This window comes from Neopsephotus bourkii, unplaced genomic scaffold, assembly GCF_033783945.1.
Source record: "Neopsephotus bourkii isolate Nb327-2 ecotype Australia unplaced genomic scaffold, CSIRO-AGI_Nbou_v1 NB_457, whole genome shotgun sequence".
Classification (NCBI taxonomy): Eukaryota; Metazoa; Chordata; class Aves; order Psittaciformes; family Psittacidae; genus Neopsephotus; species Neopsephotus bourkii.
Genome location: NW_026900959.1, coordinates 49848 through 76461, shown reverse-complemented (window position 1 = coordinate 76461; position 26614 = coordinate 49848). Strand labels below are relative to the sequence as shown.

Below are 26614 nucleotides of genomic sequence, written 5' to 3'. Positions count from 1 at the left end.
GCTTTTTCCTATGTGGCCTTGTAGGCGGGCCTTGCACCACATCCTCACCTACCTCTCCTTCCAGATCCAGAGCCTCAAACCTATTACAGAGGGACACCTGGGGAAGCGGGGCAGGAAGGGAGGAGGGCTGCCCACGACGCCGAACCGGAACTCGCTTCCAACCCTCCTCATCTTTTTGGTCCCCTACCTCCGGGCGACAGCTACATGACAGGGGCTGTCTCAGGCCATCCCCCTCTGTCTGAGAGGGCAGGGGGTCCATCCTCTTTTGGGGGGTATCTCCCTGGAGCCGTTCCAACTGGTCAGCCAGGGAGTTACTCCAGCAGTCGATCTCCCTTTCACACTCCCTGATGCTCCTCAGCCTCTCAACCTCCTCCTTAAGTTCAGCCACCAAGCTAAGCAAATCTTCCACCTGCTCACACCTCACACAGGTGGAATGCTGTCCTCCCTCCCCCGGCAGCAGCAGGCTCTGGCACTCCCTGCATCCAGAGACCTGAACAGCCACGGTTAGGGCCGGGGTCTCTGTCTGAGTTGCTACAGCCCTCTTACTGCTAGCTCTCTTTCTGGAGGCGACCATACTGGTCAGCACAACGACCTACCTGTTCCTCCCTGCACCTGGTGGGCAGCGACGTCGCTGCCCTCTCAAAGGCTTTTTCAAGTCAAGGGGCAGGGGAGTGGTCGCCGTTCGCCGTGGGAACGCCCCCCGCCACGTCAGCCGCTCTTTCGCAAGGGCTGCTGGAACTTCGGGAATCCGGAAGTGTTGGCTAATGTGGGGAATCGCGGTGGCTCCGCTCTATCCCCTCTGATTTTCCTGATCTCGGTAGAAGATCGCGGTCGCTGTAGCGTGCCGGCTGCGGCTCTAGCTAGGCTAGCTCCAATCAGCTGACTGAGTGTGAGTAGCGAGTTACAGCCGAATTTAAATCTCCCGCCGTCACCGTGGGAACGCCCCCCGCCACGTCAGCCGCTCTTTCGCAAGGGCTGCTGGAACTTCGGGAATCCGGAAGTGTTGGCTAATGTGGGGAATCGCGGTGGCTCCGCTCTATCCCCTCTGATTTTCCTGATCTCGGTAGAAGCTCGCGGTCGCTGTAGCGTGCCGGCTGCGGCTCTAGCTAGGCTAGCTCCAATCAGCTGACTCAAGGACAAGCAGCTTTTCTAAGGCAGTATGGAACCAAGCCCTGTGTACTGGTATCACAACCCTCTCCACTCCATTTTAGTAATTGCAAGTGCTACCTTTCCCAGTTGCCTTCCCAGAGAAGCCAGACCACGTCTGTAGAGCAAGCTTCAGCAGCTCTCCCTTTGGTTAACTGGGATGCAGTTATTACCTGTCTTCTTTTTAACACCACACAAGACACCTAAAGTAGCAAGCTCTTACTAGCGTTGCATTTCCTTCCTTTTTCTAGGGATCAGAGGCAGGTAATGAATCAAGCTCAGGGAAGCAGTGTAACTTGCAAAAAAGCTTAACTTCATGGTACATATGATTCGTCTGCTTCAGGAGACTGGGGCTTTGTTGAGCGTATGGAGAGGTCTCTGGAGGTCCACTAAGCTAAGGCAGGCACTTTTTTAGCACCTCGGTCTATTCCTGGCTTCTGATTTTCTACATGTGCCCTCCTCTCCTTCCCCCAAGATAAACTGCATTGCTTATAGAACAGGGAGATTTGTTTAGCAAGATAGGTGATGACCCACTTTAGAATTGCATGATTGGCAAGTGAAGGGGAAAAATGTGCTTTAATTACTAGTCTCTCTGGGGAAGATCTTAAATAGTTGAGCTGGTTCTAATATGACAGCACTTAGCAGATTGTTTTCTTTCCTCATTTTGAGACTCTTAAGTTTACAGCTCCATGAGGCATCATTTGGAACAGCTACAGGAGTCTTTACTAAAGACCTGTCCCTCCTGGGGACCCATTCCCTACTCCTCCGAGAACGCACATACCATACCCTAGCTGAACAACAAGCCAGTCTAATTAGGGGAAGCTTCGTTAGTCATTAACTAAGTTAATTGGGAGAGTCAGGATACCTTGGATTTAGACCTCTCTGTACCTGCAATTCTCTGACAAGTCAAGTCAGTCACTTCCACTAATGTTTTCACAAGTGGTGTGAGCTCAGAGATTCTGAGGTGTCATAGCGCCTTTTGGGGTCAGAAGTGAAGGAGCTCTTTGGAAAAAAGTGGAGCTGGGCTTGTAAAACTGTATTTCCCCAGCCTTCAATTTCACTATCTGTAGATTGCAAACGTCTTAGTAACTCCTCAGACTTTCACAGACCAAAGAGAATTTCAGTGGATGACTAAGAAGAAGAACAGGTCTTATTTTTTCCAATCATTTCTAACAAAACAATGCCACTTTCACTATACAGCAGTAACATCTCTTACCCTGGTAGCACCTGTTCTATCATGACCCCAAAAAGCTGAAAAATTCAGTCCCCAAATCCTCCAAACACATTACAGATGACCACGTGCTGGAGTTCCTCAGTGAAGCAGAATCTCTTGCCAAACTCAGCAAATATAAACACCACATACATACTACAGGCTAAGTAAATTACCATCTCATAATTTAGGTGTAACGATTGAGTTGTAGCTACACATACTCAAGGGGAAGCCAGGAACTGCAGGTAGGTCTGAAGCCCTGTTTTACCACTTCAGCCACTGCATCATCCTCCTGTCCTTCCACCCCATTGAACTCCCAGCAAGTTACCAGCTGTCCTTTAGGCTGCTTTGATAGGTGGCTCACAGGCACAGAACTATGTACAGCGTTTCACTACCTGGTTTTTCTTTGTCTTTCCCTTGGGCATTAAAGTTTTAAAGACTGAAAAATGAGGATTGAAAAAGTTTCCTCAGTCAGCAACCTGCAATCTAATATGGCAATTAATCAAAGACATACTTTGTCAACTTCTCCTTGTTCTCTTATGCTTTATGATCATGTTATTTCATCAATACAATAAAAAGGGATTAATCTTCATTGCTGGGAAAATCGTTTTCAGGACTAAGGGAAGCTGCCTTAGGGGCTATGCTCCTGATCTTGTGGTCCAAATCAATCCCCGAGAGCAGGACTCATTCTTTCTAACCAGGATGCATTCATTAAGCTTATCAGGTGCATTTTCAAGTTCTGCACACGATCATACTACAAATCTTTCAATCAAAGCAGCACAGTCACACAGTCACTGCAGGTTCAGCAAACAACACACAGGGGCTGCATACAACCAAAAGACTTGTGGTGACCACATATATGGTGGTGTAATACACCTCCAGAAATACATCAGTATGTTCTGGCATTGGTTTGTTATTGAAAATAATAACTCTTATGATGAGTATTCTAAAAAGCAGTAACAATCATTTAATCATATATATAATGATAATTTAATCATATATATGATGTTTCTATAACATTAGAAATTGGTTGGGGGTTTTTTTTCTGATCTGGACACTAACAAAACAGCAGATACTCCACAGCGCAGGCTGATATACTGTGGTATTATGGTAACAATTTATCAACACAAGTTCATAAAACTTTGCCTCAAAGCTTTCAGAATTTGGGAGAGCCCAGCCAGGAAAGGCCATGCAGGATATCCTGCAGCCACAGAGACCACCTGCAGCCCCCTGGTCTCCCCATTCCCCTGCAGTTTCCTTTAGAATAGCATCTGATCTTCAATTTTTGTCAGAGGCCTGGCTGATGTTCCCAGCTTGGACTTGCTGTAAAGTGCCATCCCAAATCTTGCCTGGGTCACCTGGAGTATAAACTCCATAAAACCCCAGTATCCAGTAATTTACAGAACATCACTTTTCAATACTCAAAAACATCTTCAGCATCCCCAAATACTTTAAATTCCCTGAGGCCACAACATCTCATTTCAGTGGTGACAGACTTTATTGTGTCCTTACCAATGCATTTCAGCAGGATTGCCTAGACATTAGTACTGTAAAGGCCTAAAATATTTGCACCCCAAGTCTTTACACTGACAGTGGAACTTCCAAGCACCAAGCTCATATGTTCTTTGCTTTTCCCATTGCTCAGTTTGGCCTTAGCATTGGCTCAATGCCCACAAAACATTGATTAGCCACAGAATCTGTGTGTAAAACCAGATTTGCATTCTGGAAAGAAATTCTGACAGAGCCAATAACAACCTGAACCCCTTATAGGCTCTTTTACTACCAAGTGGATAGAGGGCTCATTTCACCAACTCAGTAAATAACTGGATTCAGTTTAATGTTCTTGTAGTTAAAAGGATTACTCACAAAACTCAGGAAAAAATACAGCAGTAGCCTCAGGTAAATGTACTAATACACAGTGGTCTTAAGTACGTAATAATACTAGTAACAAATTTAGCTCAAAGTCAGATGCATAACGTGAAAATCTTCCCTCTGGACACAGCCAGTACTCTTTTTAATACCTGCAAATAAGGGCTGATGCAAGATAGTTCAGATAGATATGGCACTTACTACTATTCAGCCATCTCACAGATCACAGCTAACTCCTGCTCTCTGGTATTCTGGGGGTTACCTCAGAGGAACTTCACTAGCAGCACAAACAATTGTACTCTGGTCTAAAGCAACTATTAATGTTCACATGTCTAGGGCCTTGACCAGTGGATCAGACACTCATCAGTTCAAAAAGCCATCTAGACCACTGCCCCTCCCAAGCCCCAGCTCAATGCCCCTGTATCTCTGGGAGTTTTTTTGCAGGGAATTCAACAATGGGAAAACTCTTCTCTGGTTTCAGTTTCTGGAAGATCGATTTTTACTTCTTAAGTGCAAATTTCAGAGATACAGTTTGTTCCTCACCACCCAAGGGAAAATCAGGTCATTTTTCAGGTTTTTGTCAGCTGCACTCCATCCCATGCCACAACACACCAGCAACCTTACAAAGGCACCCCGTGCACCCATCTCCACAGCACTGATTACAGATCTTATTAAATATTTCCTCCAGTAGCCATCAGAGAAAAACTCCTTTTCCTACCAGTGTGCTTCCTGCTCCTGACACCTCTTTAAAAAGCCAGCCCACAGAATATTCATCCACAATTCATCAGCTTAATACCTGCTCCAGCAGCACACAGCTGCTGCCTGCTACAGTCTGGAGTTCATGCACTGCTAGAGCTTTGGCTGCTACCATTTATTTCCCCAATTAGACTCAGACCAATCAGACTTTTCCCACTCTTACTGAGTAGGGAGGGTGGGTGCAGGGAAAGGAGTTCCTGTGTAATGGTTTTGTTACTATAGAAATTTTAGAGCATTAGCAAAATGAACTGCTAATTTTCTGTAGCTGCCAATATCCAAGCAACACATAAGTTTAGACGCATTTCCTTACGATTCCCAAGGTAGGTGAAGGCAAATACCAATTTGAGAAGAATAGTCAGATTTACTACTGATGTTCTGTATGAAACTGGTCTGTTCCACCCTTGGGAATTACTCTTACCTCCCTCAGGCAACCTTTCATCACCCTCCAAGCCGTAAATTAATCTAGAAAGGAAAAGACAGCAGAAAGGCATAGTTTATTTCACTAAATCATCAGTATCCCAGAAACAGCCATAACTGAGCTGAGTTTTCATATGGCCAAATCAGGTAACTGTTGAACTAAGAAAAAGCCAAGAAAAGTTGGTGGCATCAAACAGGAGAATCCCATGGAGGGGCTCTTACATTTCTTTCTGATTAGCCCAAGTGTAACATGATAGACTTTGAATGTTATCTGAAAGCTTACACCCTCTGTAATAACAGTAACAGCTCAAGTGAAGATGCAGACACAAGATAACTAACTTCAATGAGTAACTTTGGAAAGCTGCAAGGAAAATTCATGGGAGAAAGCTTTGATCAGCATGGCCCATCAAGCTTAAGAGTGAGCAAGAGCACTCTGTGCTACCTTGGTCTCTAACCACATGATACCAGGACAGACCAACGCATGAGATGCTCCAAGAATGTGAGCAGCAAGGGTGATTTCCTTTAATTTTCACTGAGTCATTCTACTCAAATGTAATGAATTTGAACTCTCTAAATAAGTTTAACTTCTGCAGCAAGAGCCCATTTCTAAACCTTCAGAAACCAGCATACAATGATTTCAACTACTTAACTTTCACTGTCCGAATAATAAAAATCAGGGCTCTGAGTTGAAGGGCTTTCCAAAACTCACCCCTCCTCAGCAGGCCTAAAGCAAGTACATGAACCAGCGTAAGAGCAGAATAACAACTGAAGCTCTGTTAGGAACAAACAAGGAACTCAAATGACCAGGCTGCTGGCACCACCCTCATTCACGGCTGATTTAAGAACAGAGAGGCATTAGAAATAAAAGCTCCCAACAGCTCAATAGCTATAATCATCTCTCCCGATTTCCAGCTGCTTCAGCCCTTACACTTTCTGTAAGCTTTTCCAATAGCTCATGAGTTAAAAAAGCCATGCCTTGAGTCATAACTCCTCTGTATTAAAGTGATCATAACAGATTAGTGATAAATACAAACTAATTGATTTCTTTTCCATTTCCTTCCTCCTCCAACAAGCTTAAACTAACAGCAATAATTACGTGAAAGTATTTCCATTGAGAAGTTTGTACATTTCTGGCAGTGAAATCAATTGTGCCAAGGACAACTTTTATCACCAGAATTAATCATTGCTATATTCAATTACTGTATCACACAATCATCAATGTTATTCACGAAGCAGGAGGGTATCTTAATTACAAAACAAGACTTGGTAGTTACTGTACAGTCTTCTGAAGGCAAGAATGGGAAAACATTCCTCGACGGTAGAGCATAGCAGTATGTATACTCTGTCACGTCAAGACTTCCTGGGACCCACTTTCTTGACCCACCATGGAAACTGCATTCTCTAGGTGCTGTCCTGTGATGAGTTTGAAGCCAACCCCCACAAAAAAATCAGATTTCAGCCTGAACTTCCTAGAAAGTACATTTTTTTATTTGTCATCTCGAATTATTTTTGCTGTATTAAAGGCTACCTTGATAATTCTGTTCAGAACAGGACAAGAGCTCCACATAATTCAGCTCAGAACACTGATTCACATACAGAAATAAACAGGAAAAGCCAAAACCTCCTGCACAAAAAAACACACCAGGCAAAAAGACCACCTGTGAGTTTGGTTTCCTGCTCTTCCTCAGACTTTTTGCATAACCTCAGGCAAGTCACTCATGCTACACACACACTGCTTTGATGGCACAGTGGTAAGGACAACCACAACATGGTTTCACTAGTGCAAAAGTTAGCACAAGGAGAGCCACAGTCAGCACAGAGCTCTACAGAGGGCAGAAACCGCTACACAAAGACAGATAAATACAATGGCAGCTGCCTATGCTGTCACAGCTGGGCAAGTGCTATCTACCTATTGTACAGCCAAAGCACAGGCTGCCGAGATAGGGTAGGCAGTTACCTTGGCTATTTGGATTAGAAGACGTATACCACAGTGAGGGCTGTCACTTGGCTCTGAAGTACCTCATTAGAAGTATTGGTGCATCACTAATACAGATGATAATCTACATTGACATCCCTCCCATCCTTAAAGACTTTACAGAGCTACTGCTTTTTTCAGATAAGCTGCTAAAATCTAAACATTACCTATCTGGTCTTTTTGCTTTGATACAGCAGCCTTTTATTAGTCTAAAAGTCACATAAACAGCTAATAGTTCGTAGGCTGGTATTAAGGTGAGGCAAGAGCTGAGTAATCTAGCTAGGGTACCCTTTCTGCTAGATCAGGTACTCTATTTTACTTCACCTTGTTAGTCTTCATTGGTCAGTTACAACTGCTGTCAGCACCCACAGACACAGCTTGCCTACTTAGGCTTTTCATATAAAAAATAATTTGCCTCACCACTGTCCCCTTAAGTGGAAGAAAATGAGTAAGTGGCTGCATGGCACGAAGGTTTTCTTTGACAGGCAGTCAGTGCATCCCAAGCAGATGAGCAGTGCCACTGCTATCTCACCAGTAGCTCATTTACACTCACACCTAGGTCAAAACCAAACTGTGCTAGCAGTTTTATCAGCTTTCCTTTTGTTTATAAAGGGACATTCATAAATACCTGGTTCAAATTCTTAGCCATCAGTTGCAATTGCTCAGCTGATTTATACCTGTAAAGGAACTAGTCCTTGATCTTAACTTTCTAATTCATTTTCTTAGTAGCAAGTATAACATATGTGTTTGGTGAGAATGACTGCACCACTGTCACACTGTTCCATGAGATGCACTGTATTTATCATGTGGTTCTAACCATGTCACTTCCACAGTGCCCTGTAATTTATCTCCCATAACCCTTACTTCATTCTGAACCCTTGAGCAGATCCCAAGGGATATTAACTGTTAGCATATTTGTCACGCAAGTACATCCCCCTTCTTACCAAAGACTGCCTGGCTACTACAACAGGCAGCATTTTGTCTCCACTCTGAAACCTCTAATGAGCCTCTACAGTTGTAGGGTAATGTCTGCAGTGGGTAGAGTCTACAGAAAACCTGATCACAAACTTTCACTGAGCAGCACATATGGCATTATCCAGGGCTATTAAATCTGATTTTTGTCAGGCAATAACTATGACAAGATAACTGGTGCTGGGAAAAAAGCTTCCTTAAACTTAGTGTACATGGGAAATTGTCTAGACAAAACAAAAAAATAAATAAAAATCAGGATCTGGCCTAGAGAACACAATTTTACAAACAGCCTGGCAAGAAGCCCCATGTGTTATAAAATTAAAGTGAACAGTAAATTGGTAAGTTAAGAAAATGCTTGAATCATGTCCCAGACGGATGTAGCTTACTGCAAACCTGCTTTTAGAGGCTAGGTACTTCAATGTCTACAGTGCAGCCTATGTTTGACCACCTCTTCTTCAAATACATCTCCAGTCTTGTGCAACCCTTGATTAGAAGAAAAATTTAATCTGGACTTCCTGCTGTGGTAGCTACTTTCCTTTAAGTACCTCCCTGGTACATGTACAAGCACAAGAGCTTCAAGAACTTCCCAATTCACAACTCATTTTTACTGCATGTCTACATAAGCCAACAGTAGGATGACAGGAGGCAGCGCAGGGCTGGAGAACACAATTCCCTGTGCAAGGAGAAAAGGCCCTTTCTTTGGCTAGCAAAGGGGCTTTCCACTGGTCCTCACAGCTCACAGGTGTAATTAAGGTAAACTGCAAATTTCCTCTCTTAAGTGATACTAATTTCCCTTTGTGTACACTGCTGTGGTCAGGTCACCATGCCTCATTAGCCACAGCAGCTCAGGTGCCCAGCTATTAGGGGTTCAGGCCTTGGGAAATCTTTCCCACAGAGTCCTCCTTTAATAACTGTTATTTAAATAATGCTTTAGGGACCAAAGAAAATTATATATTTTAAGCATTAAAGTATCATTAGTAGTAAGCAATAGAAATGATTGTTCTGAAATAGAAAAACATTTCCTAAAAGAATCTGTGCCAGCCTTAATTACACTCCCATTGTATTTCATCTCCACAGTCCCCACACAGAGGGAGGGGTGGGTGGGAAATAATTGGAACAAGGTGAAAATGAGCACTCATTAAATCGCAGACTCCACAAGTGCTCATTCCATGTGAGAGGGCTGTAAATAGGACTTGTAATGAAGTTATGACATGCTTGCCAATAAAAGTCATTTACTTCACAGGATTACAGTTAATTATACACAGCTGGAACCATTTATTGCCCATCCTTGTTAACTTTGCTGGGTTCATTAACCCTCTCACAGCCCCATGCTTATGGTACCTCCCATGCAGGAAGTATAGGTCAAAGAGGCTGCAGGAATTTTAGGAGTGGGAGTGTGGATACTGGAGAGAATCTTTGGAAAAGTGCAAATGCTCTAGGTGGAAACTGAATGGCACTCAGTTCTGGAGAAATCCACAACAGAAGCATTAAAACCTAACCGAACATGCGCAGAATCACCAGAAGCAGCATGGTAGTGGCAGGTGCAGACAGCACACTGGGCAAAGTTATCAGGGCTGCAGTGCATCTACAAGCAAGTGTACAAAAGAGGGACAACAAAGTGCAGTGGATTTCAAACAGTCGGTTTGTAATAGTCTATTCTTGATGTAAACCTACAGTTAGTCGGAAGTCACATCACACAAAGACCTGTTTTCCCCATAAGAAACCTCCACATTCTCTAGATAATAAAAAATAAATAAATAAATGACATTTTCTGTAAAGGAAATGCACAACAGGTTTGCCTATTTCTTGATTCTTAGTTGCTGGCATTCAGTCCTTTTGGCAATAAAGAACTTTATCCAATGCTGTCAGAAGCATACATCACCCAAAAGAGAGGGACATGCTGCTGCACAGCATGGCAAGTTTATGAAGCCTAGTACTAGATTAGGTTAAGAGACAGTGCTGAACTAGGAGAAATTACATCTGCTGGTGGAAGTTCACCAGAAAAATGATAAAGGGGTAACTATCCCTGCAGCTCAGACTTCACTCCATCAGGAACATTTCTTCCACAGCCAGCCATTTCTTTTTATTATCTGTTGCAAGTACAAAAAGCTTCCCAATTTGCATTGCTTGTACATGGTTTTACATCTTAAGAGCTCTTTATCATCTACTGTTCCAAACAGTGCAGCACTCTAGCTGGAGCTAGAATATATTGTTTGAGCACTTTTACTGAAGCAATGCAATCCTGACCAATCCCTCCCCCCAAAAACCTCTTAAAGACTAAATGAAATACAGGACTTAAGAAGTGTTTCTCAGCAGCTTTAGCATCCCTGCAGTCAGGAACACCCCAGCTGACAGCAACCTGGCTCACAGTTACCCAGGGATTTGGAACACTTGCCAGGACACAAACTTTTATAGTGCCAATAAAAAGGTTTACCCCATAAGCTTCAGAGTCAAACAGCAATCCCTTAGCACTGCTCCTAATTAGCTTCTAACCTGCTGGCTGGATTCCCCACCCCCACCTTCCTTTTCACCTGCTAATGAATTCTGAAAAATTGGACTTTCCCTTGATTTTTCTAGTTTGATTCAGTTAATACACTTTGATAAAGTGACACAAGACAACAGACACTGCATCTACAAGGGTTTGTTTAGATGGAAGAGAATAAAAACTAAAGCACTGCAATGAAACTTTTTCTAGGCTGTTCAAGCACTTTAAGAAGCATGTGCACAAAAGGGGAGTTTTGAATTTAACCATCATTCATACTTGAAATCAGTTTCAGAATATCACATTTCTTACCAGATGACCAAGAATCTGAAGACAGCAAAGAGCTCAGACTTGGCAACTCTGTACTTCATGTCACCAGCTCCAAAATCCTCAGCAACTCTGGGTTAATAGTCTGTTTTTCATCCTTTCTCTACTTTGCCTGCAACTGCTTCTATCTGACTACGCATCTACCCAAAGCTGAGTCCATCTGGAGATCAAACACTGGTAAAATAGTTATCTGCTTTTTGATACCCTGGTGCCCTGAAGGCATCATACAGAATCTGGGCCTGGTCCAGGTGGAACATGAACCCCAAATGGTTATGTTATTCCCTTCGCTTGCTTTACAATCTGTTTCATTAAACCCATTATCTAACAAGAACTCTAATCTACATTGCTATCTTACAGATAGCATAACAGTGAGCAATAATAATTTCACTGGCAAAATGAAATTGTCATAATTAAGTTTAAATTAATCTAATGAAGAAATTTTTCTTCATCAGAGCTACCTTCTGCTTTCCTTATCTGCATTACTGGTTGCAGATAAATATGTTCCTGTTGCAACGAGCCAGCAAAGAAAGCTGAATGATAAAACCATACTTAGCAGGAAAGTTCACTATTGTCTTGGCTTTTATCCTTCACCACAATGATTCTCAATCCCTTTCTATAGCATACCTAGTTGTAGAGAAAGCAATGACTAGAACCAGTTCCATATGGTTTACCATAAAATCATAGATTTGCTAAAAGCATTATGCCAAGTGCTTTATCTTTGTGCTGCCTAGCAACTTTTTAAACATAACAGCTATGAACAGAAAAGCAACCATCACTGCAGAACAGGTTTAACTCTCTTTGCAAATAGCATTTTTATAGACTGCTGCAAGTTTTTTCTCTGCTTCTCAGCACCTCATCTCGGGCAAATGACCAGTCTGAGACCACTGAAACTGGTCTGGCATTACAGCATGAGAAAGCAAATTTGTTCACAGTAAACCACATCAGCCTACCTTCATCTTGAAAGTGATCTCCCTGCTGGGGCTGTGAAAGCAGTCCCACTAAAAGCATTCAGATATAACAAACGATTAAACACAAGACTCTTGTATAGACTGTAATAAATTTCACATTCATGATCACTAACTCACGGTTATGAAGTCAGAAGCTTATTCTCAAGTATCGTCCTCTAAGACTGTCTACATAGTTTCTTGTACCTTATCTCTAATACACCTCACTCCCGTCTTTGTTAGGGTATCCGCCAGTTAATACTGTGATGCAAATCAGATAAGTAACAGCCCTCTGCTGGGAACACACAACAGACTGCACTTCCCTGTGAAACAAGGGCTTGATATTGCAGTACCCTAATACTAGTGCACTATAAATACGTCACATGGACAGATAACATGCATGCACAGTAACAGACAGTTCTACAAATTGCCTACTAAATCCTTCCCCCTCAAAATTCAGAAGTGTATCTATTACATAATGAAGCTTTTTGTCTATCAGGGCTCAGAAAGAGGTCAGGGTCTAACCAGTCATCACCATTATCTTTTGAAGCTACTCTAGACACCCTTATGAAAGGAAGGCTAGCAGAATAGGAGATGTTTGTTCTACCTGATACAGCCACATAAAACAGCAGTAGTAATGGGAGTAGATTATAAATCACCTTTTCTTAACCTGCTGGCAGAACAGTCAAACCCAAGACTAGTGTTACTCCAACTCTCCCTCCAGCGTGCTATATAACCTTGGCACTGTATCAGAATTTGCTGATGAGGATTAATTACCCAAATAATTCAACATGACTATATTCCTGACCACTGCAAATCATCCTGCTGCTCCTCAAAATCCTGTTTGTTCCCTCTCCCTTCTCTCATTTTATGTTCCTGACTGTTCCAAGTGCCTTTTATTTAAAGAGAAATTGGTTACCTACTGTGTAAATTTCTGCAGAGAGCCCTTTAATGTAGACTGTTGCAATTTTCTTCAGGAATATACTAATAATTACAACAACTAGGGACTTGCACTTTGTTATCTAAGAGGAAGCAACAAAAACATGATGAAGACTTATTTGTTAAAGTCCACAGAGGAAAAAAAAACTGTGTGTGATGAAGTCACGGGGTCTTCTTAGGTAGTAATGGACTAGAGAAAAACTACAACCAGAAAAGCCATCAGGGAAGAAAGGAAAGCAGGGGCAAATAATGAACTGCTCACATTAACTGGGAAAGCAGCTCTTCCTCTGCCTCCATGGACCTTCTGCTACAGAGCAGTAGTGCAGTGTAAGAACTACTGGAGAGAGCAAGATGACTCATGTATGCAAACAGATGCATAGTTTGTTTAGGAAGCCATCAAAGTACTGCCTCAGTCAGAAGGCAACTGTGTTGAAGGCCAGTAGTCCAGCACACATCCATCCCACCTCACAAAGCAATCTATCAACTACAGGCATTATAGGGGCCCATTCCTTCTTTATGGAGGAGCTTAAAAAGCTACTTTTTCAACTTCAGGCATCATTACTATTAAAGCTCTAGTTTACTGCAGAAGAACATATCTAACAAAACACACAAATATGCGCATGAGTCACTCTCCTAGTTATTAGAGAAGTCATGAGGCAGAGACAACCATTCCAGTCCCTTTCTTGCCAAACACTGAGAAGCCAACAGTGAAATATTAATTACAGAAGAGGCTAAAACTTGCAAAGATAAAAATTTCAGGAATCATTTCCTAATAAAAAAGCAGAATACAATGTCCAGGGAGTAATACTTAATCTGTTAGATCTCTATCCACTGGAGATTTTTAAGGAGAGATTAGAAAAACATGTGAGGAGTGTTAAGTCTTACTGATACTGCCTTTGAACAGCTGACCTCAAGAGATTCCTCTCAGTTCTGTTTTTCTGTAATTGCATGTTGTGGAAGGCTCTGAAATTCAGCCTTTATTGAAAGACAAATGTAAAGCTTGAGTGAGTGCCTGAATATGAATATACCATTTTACCCCACCCCAGAATCTGGGAAAGCGATTAGGAGATCTCATGAGCATAGTCAAGTCTCATACTAACTTTCTACCACAAAACCTCAAGTCTCACTACTGTTGTAATACCTTATTTTAATTATTTGAGCCTTCTTACTTTCAAGCTGTAGCAAGGCCTCCACAGAAAATGCATTAAGAATGCTCAAGCAGCTAATACATCAAGTGCTATACAGGGCAGGGGAAGCTTCCCTTCTCTTAAGCATTCATTATATTCAGCAACTGGACAGATGAGGGGGAAAAAGAAGCATACAGAAAAAACAGCTCTCCAGAATTCAAGAAACCTAAATAATGGAGCTGAAAATAGAATCTACGTATTTTAGCTCTGATTTCAAACAGAATCCAAGCCCTAAAATAAATAACAACAAAGGGATACAATATTTGGTTTAATTAATTAGGCAACAGAGCAAAATTAACAATATGGCAGAACATAAAATCTTGGCCAAATGAAACTCATTGCTCCAGTTATTTTATGGACTGGCACTAAGAGAAAAAAAAAAGACAAAGGGAAGGACAGATCATCTGGAAAGTTTTTACAAGTTAACTTATATGGGTTAGCAACACAGTTCTCCACCTCAAATAGAGCAATTTTCACTACAGAAAGTCTCCACTGTCTTTCAGAATCCCATGGAACTACAGGAGCAGTATCAAGCAATAAATAAAAAATAATTAACCACAACACACACAAAAATAAGAACCTCAGCAGAATATAGACCCATAATACTTGAGAAAATCCAGCCACAGCCCAGCAAGCATGAACCCAAAGCAACAACTCAAAAACAGGACTAATGATTTTCCCCCATACAGCACAACCTATGCAAGAAATAAGGCTACAAAACTGAGTTGGCTGCAGGACTGAGCTTATATGGTGCTCCTGAGCCAGCAGGGAGGGGCCTGTGGGTGGAGGCCCAGGTCAAATAAGCCAGTAGGGGAGAGCCCTGCTTTACTTAGAGCCTGAGAGATAGTGTTGCTGGGGTTACTTTTTTTGCTTAATAGGTTTTCCTTCTTTCTTCTCTCATTTGTTTATAAAGCACCAGGCTCTACAAAATTAAACCTTTTAAAAAGCAAAATGCATCAAAATTTTCAGTTAATGTACAGAAGGATTAGAAAGAAACACCTTTAGTAAGTAGTGACTCTTTCTTACATGGCAGGCCCTTTATTTTCCAAGTTAATGAAGTAATAACTTTAGTTAAACAATAATTGTAGATTTTAATCATTCTATGCTGAAGCACATTTGTCTGATAGCAGCAGTTGTTTGCAGAAGCTGTATTTACAGTTCAGCATTTTCTTTTCCTCAAAGATTTTTTTCCTGAAGAGGTATTTGAGATCAGAATATATGTTCTCAGCTACTCTGCTCCTAGTCATTTGAAAGGTTCTTGGCTTTGGGTTTTCAATGTATTTTCTGGGGTTGCTGGAGACTGCATGTTATTGTCAAAGACCTATCTTCTTTCTACCTATGGCAGTTTGGAAATTAGCGTAAGTTAAATATATCACACCGCAGTCAAACAGGGAACAAGAGGGAAAAAAAAGGGAAATCTACCTGAGGAAGCTTTTAGTCAGTTTGTGTGGGTGAATGTGGGCATATAATGTAATAGAAAGGCAAATATGCTGTTAAAAGAAGATTTATCAAGTTTTCTTTTTCACCAAGGGGTGACAGACTTGCACCACTAACTCACTGTAAAGAGCAGCTCAACAGATATTCCCCAAAAAGGTACCTCTGGTCCTTCTTCTATTTAAAAAACTGCTTGCTCATCTATTCTGAGCTCTTTCCCTTTTAATTTTTTATGATGGCAATGGTTCTCCTATTATTCCCTCACTTTTTATTCAAGGCACTTCACTTAATGCTTGTTATAAATAAAAAAGGGACCAAATTTCTATAGCATTATATATAAGGGCATAGAAACAGCAGAGCTGAGAGTTGGCTTCTGAGGTTTTTTCTTTTCCAGTTATTACAAATTACAGAATATTCACAATATAGCACTTCAGCTAGTGCCAACATGCATGTTAATAAATAGATCATTTGCCTGCTTCTGGATACTTTTTTTTTCATAGCACTGTTCCATGTAGGCTCCCACAAGCTGCTTCATTCAGACTGTCTTTAATCTTAATTTCAAGAGGTACAAGATTGGCTTCTTCCTTTTCTTATACAATACTTGTGAAAACTTGTTACTCCCATGTGTGGCTGGAATATATATTTGCTGTTCCTAGAAATGTGGCACTTCCGCTGTCAGTTGGATCCCTTGAGGTATCCATTCATCACCTCTGTGCTCCTCCCTTTCAGTTTCTTTTATTAAAGCCTTGTGAATTCTGGGTTATCGACACAGCACCAGAGAATGGTCTTGGGGTGCTTGTGAGGTGCCTATTCTGCAGGGTGGCATGGAGCAGGGTACTAGCTAGACTTTATTCCAAAGAGCTAAAGAAACAACTTCACATACCAACATTTAAATGATCTATGTCCAGGTAACTGCTCTTGAAGCAACTCCTCAGACTCTTCCGCATTTTGAATGAGGATTACCCACCAGGAAATAAAAATCTAAGTAGGTGTAGCATTCAAACTGCAGTCACAAGTCTAGCTGAATAGGCCAGCCTGGCTCATCAGCCTGCTGTAGAGAGGTGTGTGTTTCCAACCAGCAAACCCATTTATCAGTCAGAGAGGAAGGCTTTTTGTAGGTTGCATAGCTAGACCACTGGTTAACCTTTTAACCTTAAATACTGAAATAAGGGGAGTCACTTCTTATGTGTCAGTCAGTTACTATACCTTCCTGCTTTGTCCCTGACATATAAAGGCAAATGGGTACAGTTTCATGTGATTTACACAGGCATCAAGAGAAGAGCCAAGTTTAGTCAGACAAGTTTTGCCAATTTGAACGGGGGTAGCTGAAATACAGCACCCCACGCCCTAATATACTGCTGTGCTGCTATAGGAAAACACACACAACCTTGACTTTTCATATGAGACTTTTATTTATAAAATTCTTATGGGCCACAGGAAAGAAAGTAAGATTTTGAGATTACTAACAATTTAATTTCTTTGATTCCTAATCTCTCTGCAGATTGTGTTATTTTAGATGCTGTGCCTTATCAGGCTTTCTAATCCTTCTTCAGTGGAATCCAGGGAGGGCTTTTCAAATAAGGTGCTTGGGAAATAGGAGGGAAACACAGATTACCAAGGAAAGTCTGATCCAAAGCACATCTAAGTGTGGATATCCAGAGGACCAAAGACTGAAACAGACCCCCATTCACAGCTGTCAAAGTTTAATTTTGAGGATGCTGTGTTTTAATTTGGCACACAGCATGTCTCAGCCATGGAGCACAAGTCTGTGCAGGGGACTTAGGACAAGCTGGCATCTGCTGTGCCTCAGCTCTGGCTGTCAGAAAATGAAACGCAGTACGGAAGGAGAAGCACAGTACTACATTTCCAAATATGCTTTACTTTCTAGCTTACAGCTAGTGTTTTTCAAGTCCCAGTTGAGATACTTGTTTCGGAGATGGGGACGTCACATTCCAATGCAGAGAGATGTTACTTACACTATTTGCAAGAACTTGCAAGTTAAGATGACAGCATGGCTGTGACTGCATTTTACAAACTGCAGACATTCTCTTAGCAATCTTATTTTATCAAGAAAAATAAATTCAGAACAGACACCCCAAACCTGAAAACTCATTTAGCCAAAATGGGGGCAGTATGCTATGAATCATAGAGTCTGGGGCAGGTCATAAATTCAGGCGCACTCTTTGGCTGAACATTTACGTAAGTGTTCCATTAGAGTTGATGAAATTGGAAGAGCTGATATCAGAGACATAAACCTGGCTTTGAGATGCTAATGTGCTTTGAAGATAGCAGTATTTGAACACCTTAGAGTGTCATTTTGTGGTAGGCCATGAAGGGATTGATGCAAAGATTGGGGGTGTACACAGTTTATCTTCACTGTAGTAGTGCTTATTCTTGGAATTTAACTGCAGACTGATGCAGAGTACAGAGCACTACTGTAAATGTGTTCCCTGCACTGAATATTTAATAGTAGTAATAATAATTAACAGTAGAGACATGCCAACGGTTTTCACTTAATAGTAGAGTTGCCTGCAAGTGCTTCCATTGTTAAAGAGTTTGTCAGAGCTTTGTACTTTAAGTGAACATAATGCTGGCAGAAAGGTGTTAGATTGACACTCCCTGAAAAGGAAATCCCCTGCTTACCTGCTACCAAACAACAGGCGCAGCTGCTTAAGTGCTACTTCTGGAATAAATTTGGGAGGGCCAAGCTCCAAATATATCTAGGAAGATATTGCCTGTACATTTCAAACAGTGGTGAAAAAGATGCAAGGATGTATGCAGAACTCAATAGGTAAGAGTTCTGCACTGCAGACTGGGGCTTTGGGAGACCTAACTGCTGCTCTGCGACTGGCATCTTGGAAAGTCATTACTGTGAAGTTCAGGACACCAAACAGTTCTAGAGCACCCTACTTGAGATGTAAAGCATGGAAAAGAAATAGTCTTATTTTCATGATTCACTTATGAAGACCTAAACTTCTTTCTAGTTTATGATATGTTTCAAGAAACAACTGCTTAGCCTAGAACTAGAGACAGCTCTCTGAATAACAAAGCAAGATTTTAGCAACTTGGAAACTAAATTTAACATCAAAATCCTGGGAATGCCCATTGGAATTTCATAACCTGTAAGTCCCAGCAAAATTCAGAGCTCAGTCCTTAAAAAGTGTGTTGGTACGGCTCTTTTAACCAAAGATGTTTGGGTTTGTTTTCAACTAAAATATTAAATCTGTATCTTCCTAGTTATGGAAGACTAAAAGGTAATTTGTACCAGTCTATTTTTATTCCAGTTGCAGAGGAATAGCAAAGCAGCAAAACCACCTTTATTCTGCTCCATCACTTTAGCCATACCAGTAAAGGGGTGCAGAAAATCAGATGAATTCTGACTCTAAGGGTCCCAGACTGAACCTGGAAAAGGTTACACCTTTGCTAATTTCCCAGTGAATGATCAACCAATGGGTTGTAGCAGCTGTGATAAAAAGATCCTTGTTTACAACAGTCTAGATAGCCTGTTTTTGCTTTAATAGCACCTTTTTCATCTTCGGTCTAGGAGTCTGTCATAGCAAGGAACTATAAATTACTGCCAAAACAGCATGCTCCCTACCACCTACAGCCTTTCTGTGGCAATATATGACCCATAAATCTTACTGACGTTCTTCTCCATGCTTCTTCTAATGCTCTTCCCTTTCCTCCCTTTCCCTCTCCTTTTCTTGCCCTTATTTGCTGTGAAGAAGTCCAGTGGTTCCACCAGAAAGAAAGAGAAAATGGGGAAAAAAAGCATGAACCAATGTATCAGGTTTTGTGGGGAAACCTGAAGGTGAGCACAGTAAGAAATTAATGGACTCTGCATACAGAGTCCTTCTGCCTTAAATACTCCGCAACACAGGAATTGTTAGAGGACCGTGCAAGGACAATAAGCTCTTTCACGTAAAATATCAGTGACAGATTTCAATTCATTATGGATTTCTTCCCAGAGATCACTCGGTGTTCTGAGTAGCCACATGTTCTAACGGAAATGGAATTACATGAAGTTTTTGAAATAACTGTAATTCACTGAAGTAAACTTGGTTGGTGGGCGAGTGACGAATCTGGCTCTAGAGGTCCATTTTCAGAGTGACTCACAAAGACAGATATATATATATACACACATATACATATACAAACAAAAGACTGTAAGAATCCATTTCAGTTGCTTTACATTTAAGATTCCAAACTACTAGCATCCTCTTAACAAAGAAGTTCCTTAAATGACTTATAAAATAATTTCCCTTCAAATCTTCTCCTTGGACAATTCAACAATATCACAGGTATCTGTTTCTATTATTTCTTCATTATTTATCTTTCTCTTTGTTCTGTTACATTTATTCTATTTAAACAATAACATTTCTGTCAACTGCAGTTTAATTGGTATCTAAGGCCTAGTCTGCATTTACATTTTACTGGAATAATAATGTTGGTAACGGGTTTGGGTTTTTTTTATAGAAGAGTTATGCTACTATGAAGTCCTTGGTGGATGCAATCAAGTTAGTATAAAAGTGATTTATACTGGTTTAGTTCTTCCCTTACTCTATGGTAATAGCTATCTAATTGTAAAGTATGTTTATACTGACACAACTATATCCACAATCCTGTTTTCATTCTTCATTTGTCTTAATGTAAATTCTGACGGAGAAAAGTGGCACATGCACACACATACACCCACAAGCAACATCATCAAAGTCCTCAAAATCCATTTGGTCGAATTCATCAGAAGATAATTCTGTCCCTGGGGCTTCAATCTCTAAAGAGCAAAATCAGTCTGTGGTGATCATAACTGCTTGATTTGCATTACAGCAGTAATAAAAGACTCCCACAGTGCTAAAAAACCCCACCATTTATGGAACTTCCTTGAAGAAAATAGGATCAATAGCACAGTAAGGTGCTAAACTGCTGTTACTTAAAATGTATACCAGATTAATTTAACTCTTAAAGCTCTGCACACAGCAGATGCACTAAAATCCTTACATCAAAGTGTCTTAATAAGAGAATCACAGAGTTTGTACATACAATTCTGCAACCCCCTATGGAATAAGCACAGCCCTGAACAGATGGCATACAGGGAGCTGATAGTTGGGTGGTTGTGTTTTTATTTAGGGTGGGTTTTTTTGCATTTTTTTTTATAATAGACTCCATATTAGGCACCACGTGGAATATGGTGCTCTATTCTGCACCACCTCGTATTTAAAAAAGGGCATTACTCCAGGAGCACTCGGATTTCTGCCCTTATAGAAGATAAAATGGGTCTTACAAAAGGGGTTAGTCTGATAGAGGAAGGGTTTGTGGACATTTACAGGCCGCCACTGTCCGTGCCAGTTCGTAACAAGCCATAGGGATGGCAACAATAAGCACCTGCGATGGGTACGAGGTGATGAGGCCCCCTCTGTGCTCATCACTGGCTCATTAGCACTCATTAAAGGGCTCACCTGTGGCAGTGAGGGCGGTACCATTCTCTCCCGTACTCCAGGCACACGACTCGGTGTGGGGAGAAGGCTCCATGATGGAAACCACTGCTCATTCCAAAGGATCCATGCAGTTTGGGCTTGGTGCCGTGGCCGCGTGCGGCGGAAAGGAGGTGAGACGGGAGGGGTGGGTACAAATCCTTATTTTGCCTTCCTTCTGCTGTTGCTTTTGAGCTCCGTCTGGACTGCTTTTGGGCCACGTAGTGTGGTGGCGGTTCCTTACGGAGCCATGATGGCCGCCGACCCTGGTTGAGGAGTGTCCTCCCTCAGCCACGAAGCTGTTCCTGAGGCGGCGAACCCCCGCGGGGCTCGGGTCCCCCTTACTGCTGGTCCCGCAGAGATGAGGGGGAGAGAAAAAAATAAAGCCTCAAAGAAGCTGATTGAATGTATTCTGACTTTAAAATGCCGCCGGCCGCGTTCCTTGCCGCGGGTGCTGACGCTCGCGAGCCGCTGAGGGCCGTTAGTGGCCGTTAGTGGCCGTTAATGGCCGTTAATGGCCGTTAGGGGCTGAGGGGGCCGGCCGAAGGCTCTGGAAAGTCGCGGAGCTGAGGGGGGACACCGGCAAGTAATGGTGTAATGACATATACGCGTCTCTATTTATGTTTATAATGTAATATACCGTCTTTTATGGTCCAGGGTCGGTTTGTGGGGTTTTTGGGAGGCGTGTGGAAGTCTTCAATATGCAAATATACTTCTTTTTGTTTTAAATTGGTGGTCTCTTTTCGAATCCAAGCCTGTTGGTGAGGAAGAAAAAGGGAACTTTGCCTTAAGAGCCCTATTTTCAGTTCTGTAATAGAATGCATGAGGGGAGAGCCCAAACCAAACGTGCTTACTGGTCACAGAATTAGTCAAAGTGTGTTTGGGCTTTGACCTCGGTGATTTGAAAAGAGCAGGAGCCATTAAGTGGGATAATGTGACTCGGATGACTATAAAGTGTGGTGAATCCCTATGGAAGAGAAAATAATTGTTATGTTAAAAGAGTAAATAAAATGAGCTTTATGGGAAGATCAGTTCGGGGGAGCAGTACTTGTTTAGAAGAAGCAATTGCATTAATTGAGGCTTAAATTTTATGAGGTGGGAATTTGGCAGGGAAAGGGTCGAGATTTTGAGTTCAGAAGTCACCCAGAGTGACTTCTAATCGAGAGGTACCATAGTAATCTTCATCATGGAAGCTTTAGGAGAGATGAGAGTAATTCCTTGTGCTCTGTATTGTATGGCATCTCTCACAAGCAAAGGGTGGGAAAGTTTTCTTCCAGAGATGAGACATTCTGCTTTGAGATGAGTCAGAAAGGTCTCAGCCTTTGTCCTGTGGTCTTCCGTGTCCAAGAGGATGTGACTGTGGGAAAGAAGACATGTGGCAGATGCAAAAGCCATATAGGCAATATATATGTATATACAACAAAATCATTCCATCTTAACTCATTAGCGGCAGTAAATTTCCAGCTAAAGCTAAGAGAAAGTGAGGTAGAGCATAGCTGCTGTTGAATTTGGCCAGGGAGAACATGTATTGTTGAGTGTAATCATAATGATGCCATTGTCGTTTTCTCTTTTGTGAATTTGTTCCATGACTGAAAACCTATGTTTCTCAAGTAACTTCCATTTAATCTGTAATTTTGTCTAGCAATCCATCTAGCTAGTCATCTAACATGTAGCAAAGCATTCCTTATTCCAGCTTGTTACATATCTTAGAGCTGTGGCGCTGGACTTTCCAGTTCAGAGACTGTGTTGAGGGGTTGTGTTGTTAATTCACTGCATGAAATTACATCAGAGTTACATGAGGAGGAGGTTTTAAAGCCAACATGACCTCTGGCAGGTCCAGCCCTGGGTGCATCCGTGTCCATCTGCTCCCTGTGTATGTGTATCTTACAGAGACCCTTTCACTAATGGTGACCCAGCCAAGTCCGTTTGCTTGCTGCAGTGATACGGGGGTAGGCTCCACAACTCCTTAAAGTTGTAAAGTATTTACTAAGCTTTATTCAGCACATGGGGGATTGCTCCTCCAAAGGCATGTGTACCTCCTTCAGATTTATCCTCTAAATTATTACATATTCATGAGATTACACAGTACGCCTATACTTAGTCATGACCTATCCCCGCTTCATATGATAATGAGGTAGAAGGTCCTTGCTTGTGTTGCGTCTCCTGATGGTCTGAGCAAGGGTCTCAAGATGAAGTAAACGAGTCTTCCCTGAACTTTTCATCTCCAGTTGTTGCCATGTTCCCTGGTGATTTAGTCACTGTCCAAACCGCAAAGCTGATTTCAGCCGATTTAGGGGTCCAAAGAACAGGAGTTACTGTTCCTTCCTCTTATCAGTAGCCTTGGTCCTCCCACCCTATTCCGGTAAGCATTGAGCACGCATTTGTTGAGTAAGCAGTAACATTGTTAAGCAGGTGGTTTAACCCTAACCCCCCTGTACATTGGTTAATCCTTTGCATCAGCAGCACCCCACAAATCCAGTCTTATTTCATGGAAGTTTGTGTTTCTAGGGGCTGTTGAAGGTGTCAGTTTCAGGGGTGGTTTTGTTTCAGGTGTCTTTCCCAATAGCTTGTGCTGGATGTGGGCAGTGTCAGCCTGTGAGGCTGGATCCAGCCCTGTGCAGTCAGGTAATCCAGGTTGGTTTGTTTTAATCTGATTAAGTTATTTCAGTACCACTCAAGATTAAAAAACATGACCTGACTAAAAGTAAAGTGCAAGCAGTGTTTTCTGGACCTCTGTGTAAGTGGGTTCTGATATCTTTGCAGTCTGGTATTAAGATTGAAGAAGGTGAGCTCCATAGATGAAGTGCTGGGGTAACTTTTTATCTCCCAGGATAAAGATAAAATGAAGGAATTTTAAGAAGAGTTACCCTGAAGCCGTGCAGTGTGATGTAATTCTAAGATCATAAAAGGAAAATCCTCCTTGAGGGATGCCCACATTAGAGATTTGGGATTCACCTATTCCCTGATGTTAGGGCTTAAGTGGCTGAGGATGTGGGGGTATGGCTGCTGCTGGTCTTCCTGGTCCCCTCTCCTGTTCCGGTGAATGTAAGGAGAGATGATGGACAATGGGAAGAACATTGGTTGTGTCTGCACCAATGTGTTGGCTGGTTCCCTGTGCAATCGCTCTTCAGTTCCTTTATTGGATGGGGTGGAAAATCTGCTGGGATCTGGCTGAAACTGGGACAAGAAGGGAGCCGAGGCCTTTCTGAAGTGCCAGTAGGGCAGCAAATCAATATTCCTCTTGTTCAAATAGCAGAATGAGCAGAGAATTTAGAACGCAACTAAGGGGGGGGGGGGGGGCAGGAAAGAAAAGCCTCTACTGCTGTTGCCGTGACAAAAAAGTGACTGAAGCATTTTAAAGGTAATGTTGCAATAAAAAAATATCCTGTGGGTTGCTTGGTTGTAATTGGGCTGGGCCCTGTCAGCACTTGTTAGGGCTGAGAGCAACTGCTCTGCAGGATGCACAAGCAGTGTGTGAGCTGGCAGATGCAGAGAGGGAGATAAAGCTGTTGTAAAAAGGCCCTGAATTTAATTCCTCTGGGAGCACTCTTTTTTTTTTGTTCCCCACTGCAACTAGAATTTGGATAACTGTTTCTGTTCATTCCTTTGTTGTTCTCACAGCATATTGTTTTGGAAGTTACAATTTGGGAATTTGTTTCTCTGTCTCCTGGCTTGTTCACCTGTGGAAGTGGAAGGAGTAGGGCTTGGAAATGTGAATGAGGGAATGAAATTTGGTAGGAGAAAGAAAAAGGGAGGCAAATAGTTTTGAATAGTTTTTGACGTCTGGGGTGTTTCCCCACTGTGTGAGAGGTTGAGGGGTAGAGCATTCCTCAGTGCTTTGATAGTGACGATTAGTTTGCTCTTGAGCATTACAGAAGTACTGTAACAAGTATAACCCACTGGACTGCTGAATTACTCAATATGACAAGACATATATGTCGAATTTCTTGCCCTACTACAGTAATCCTGTGTGTTTTGGAATTTGGCCATTTCTCAGTCTTTCTAAATAGATTGCAAAAAAGCCGAAGGTACCTCACATTAACAGGCTTGATTTTGGGCATTGTACAAACACTGATAGCTAGTAGTTTCTTTTGCAATTTCAAGGACCATACCTTTTCCTCTGAGAAACATGCTGAATGAGTTAGTACCAATTCCAGTGTGGAAAATAATCCAGCAGTGTAGGAGGTACGTCATTTTAATACTCAAACTGCTCCCGTTGGCCTGTAATGACCACAGGCTGTCCGTATGTAGTAATTTCAGCAGGGAGTGACGTTACAGCAGTAACAGTGTGTGTGTGAAGGCATCAAACATTCATGACCATATCTGAGGCTTTCTAGTCTATAAACCTTCTCTGAACTCAAGTAATAGAGTTATCAAAAAGATAGAGCAACTGTTGTAAGTGTGTGATATTCACAGGCTTCGCTGAAATGCTGTAGTATATTGAGTACATTGGTATAATTTGGTCTATAGTATAATGTATTTACCAGTATTGAAGAGACCTAAACTTCTGTTTTTTCCCAATCCCTCCCCCCCGCCCTTGTTGAGGAAAAGCACGTTATTTGGAGCAAACTTCTTTCTCGTTTGTGATCCTTCTAGAACATGGAGAATATATAGAACTTTGTAGCATCATTTCTTTGCTACTCATTTAAACCCCAAATATGCACATTCATATGTTTATTTCAATTTCCAGAGTCTCTGAGAGAATGTTTTTGTGTCAATGCAAAAACTTAGTCTTAAATGTTTAGTATGTTAGTTGTCTTTCAGATCATGTTTGGATTGGATCTGTTAGCAGATTTACTTAATGGATTACATGTTTTAAATGGAGCATTGCATGAGCTGAAGATTTCTACAAAGCCATTTATGCAATGCCACACCCCTTTCAATGAAAATTGTGTTCTCCTAATCCATGTTCTGCTGAGCTTTCAGAGTGTGGGTTGAGTTTGTGTGCTGGTGGAGAATATCCTGTACAACAGTGTGCACTGGGCTTCACTCTCCCTTGTAAGTGGATATTACAGAGGTCAGTAAGTTCCAGCAGACAGTGCTGTGTGTAAAAATGGATTTACTAGAATCATATAAAACGAGCTTTTGCTTCAAGTTTTGCCACTGAAAAGTCCTGTGTTGTTACAGGCTTTAACAGATTTTCATATTGTCCCTATAGCAGAGAGGTGACAGACTATGCTACAAATTGTTCTCGTACAACAGGACATTTTAGCAATATTCCAGACAACCTTGAACAAGTTTCATCAGGAAAAAAAGGTCAAATTCTAATGCAGTGTGGCGGTTTGATGCTGTGGGTTTTTTTATTACCTTCTGAAGGATCTTGGGAACCCCTGCTGAAACTGTTGCTTAATTGAGTCTCCTGTCTTTGCAGAAGAGGATAAGAGATTGACTTTAAAGGGGTTCTAATATTTTCATTAAAAAAAAAGTATATCTGTTGTTTAGATTCTGAGAGATTTTTTGCAGAAAAGCATGAATACTTGGCTGC

The 26614-nt window shown here is 41.8% G+C and overlaps 2 long non-coding RNA genes across 2 annotated transcripts in view; one reads left to right on the top strand and one right to left on the bottom strand.

Moving 5' to 3' along the window:
* Nucleotides 1-14014, bottom strand: part of LOC133210327 (uncharacterized) — a 31194-nt gene extending 17180 nt beyond the window's left edge. Inside the window, exon 1 of the long non-coding RNA XR_009724913.1 lies at nt 13923-14014. This is a non-coding gene — a long non-coding RNA (uncharacterized LOC133210327). The remainder of the gene's footprint in view (nt 1-13922) is intronic.
* Nucleotides 14015-21143: 7129 nt separating this feature from the next.
* Nucleotides 21144-26614, top strand: part of LOC133210328 (uncharacterized) — a 30846-nt gene continuing 25375 nt past the window's right edge. Inside the window, exon 1 of the long non-coding RNA XR_009724914.1 lies at nt 21144-21263. This is a non-coding gene — a long non-coding RNA (uncharacterized LOC133210328). The remainder of the gene's footprint in view (nt 21264-26614) is intronic.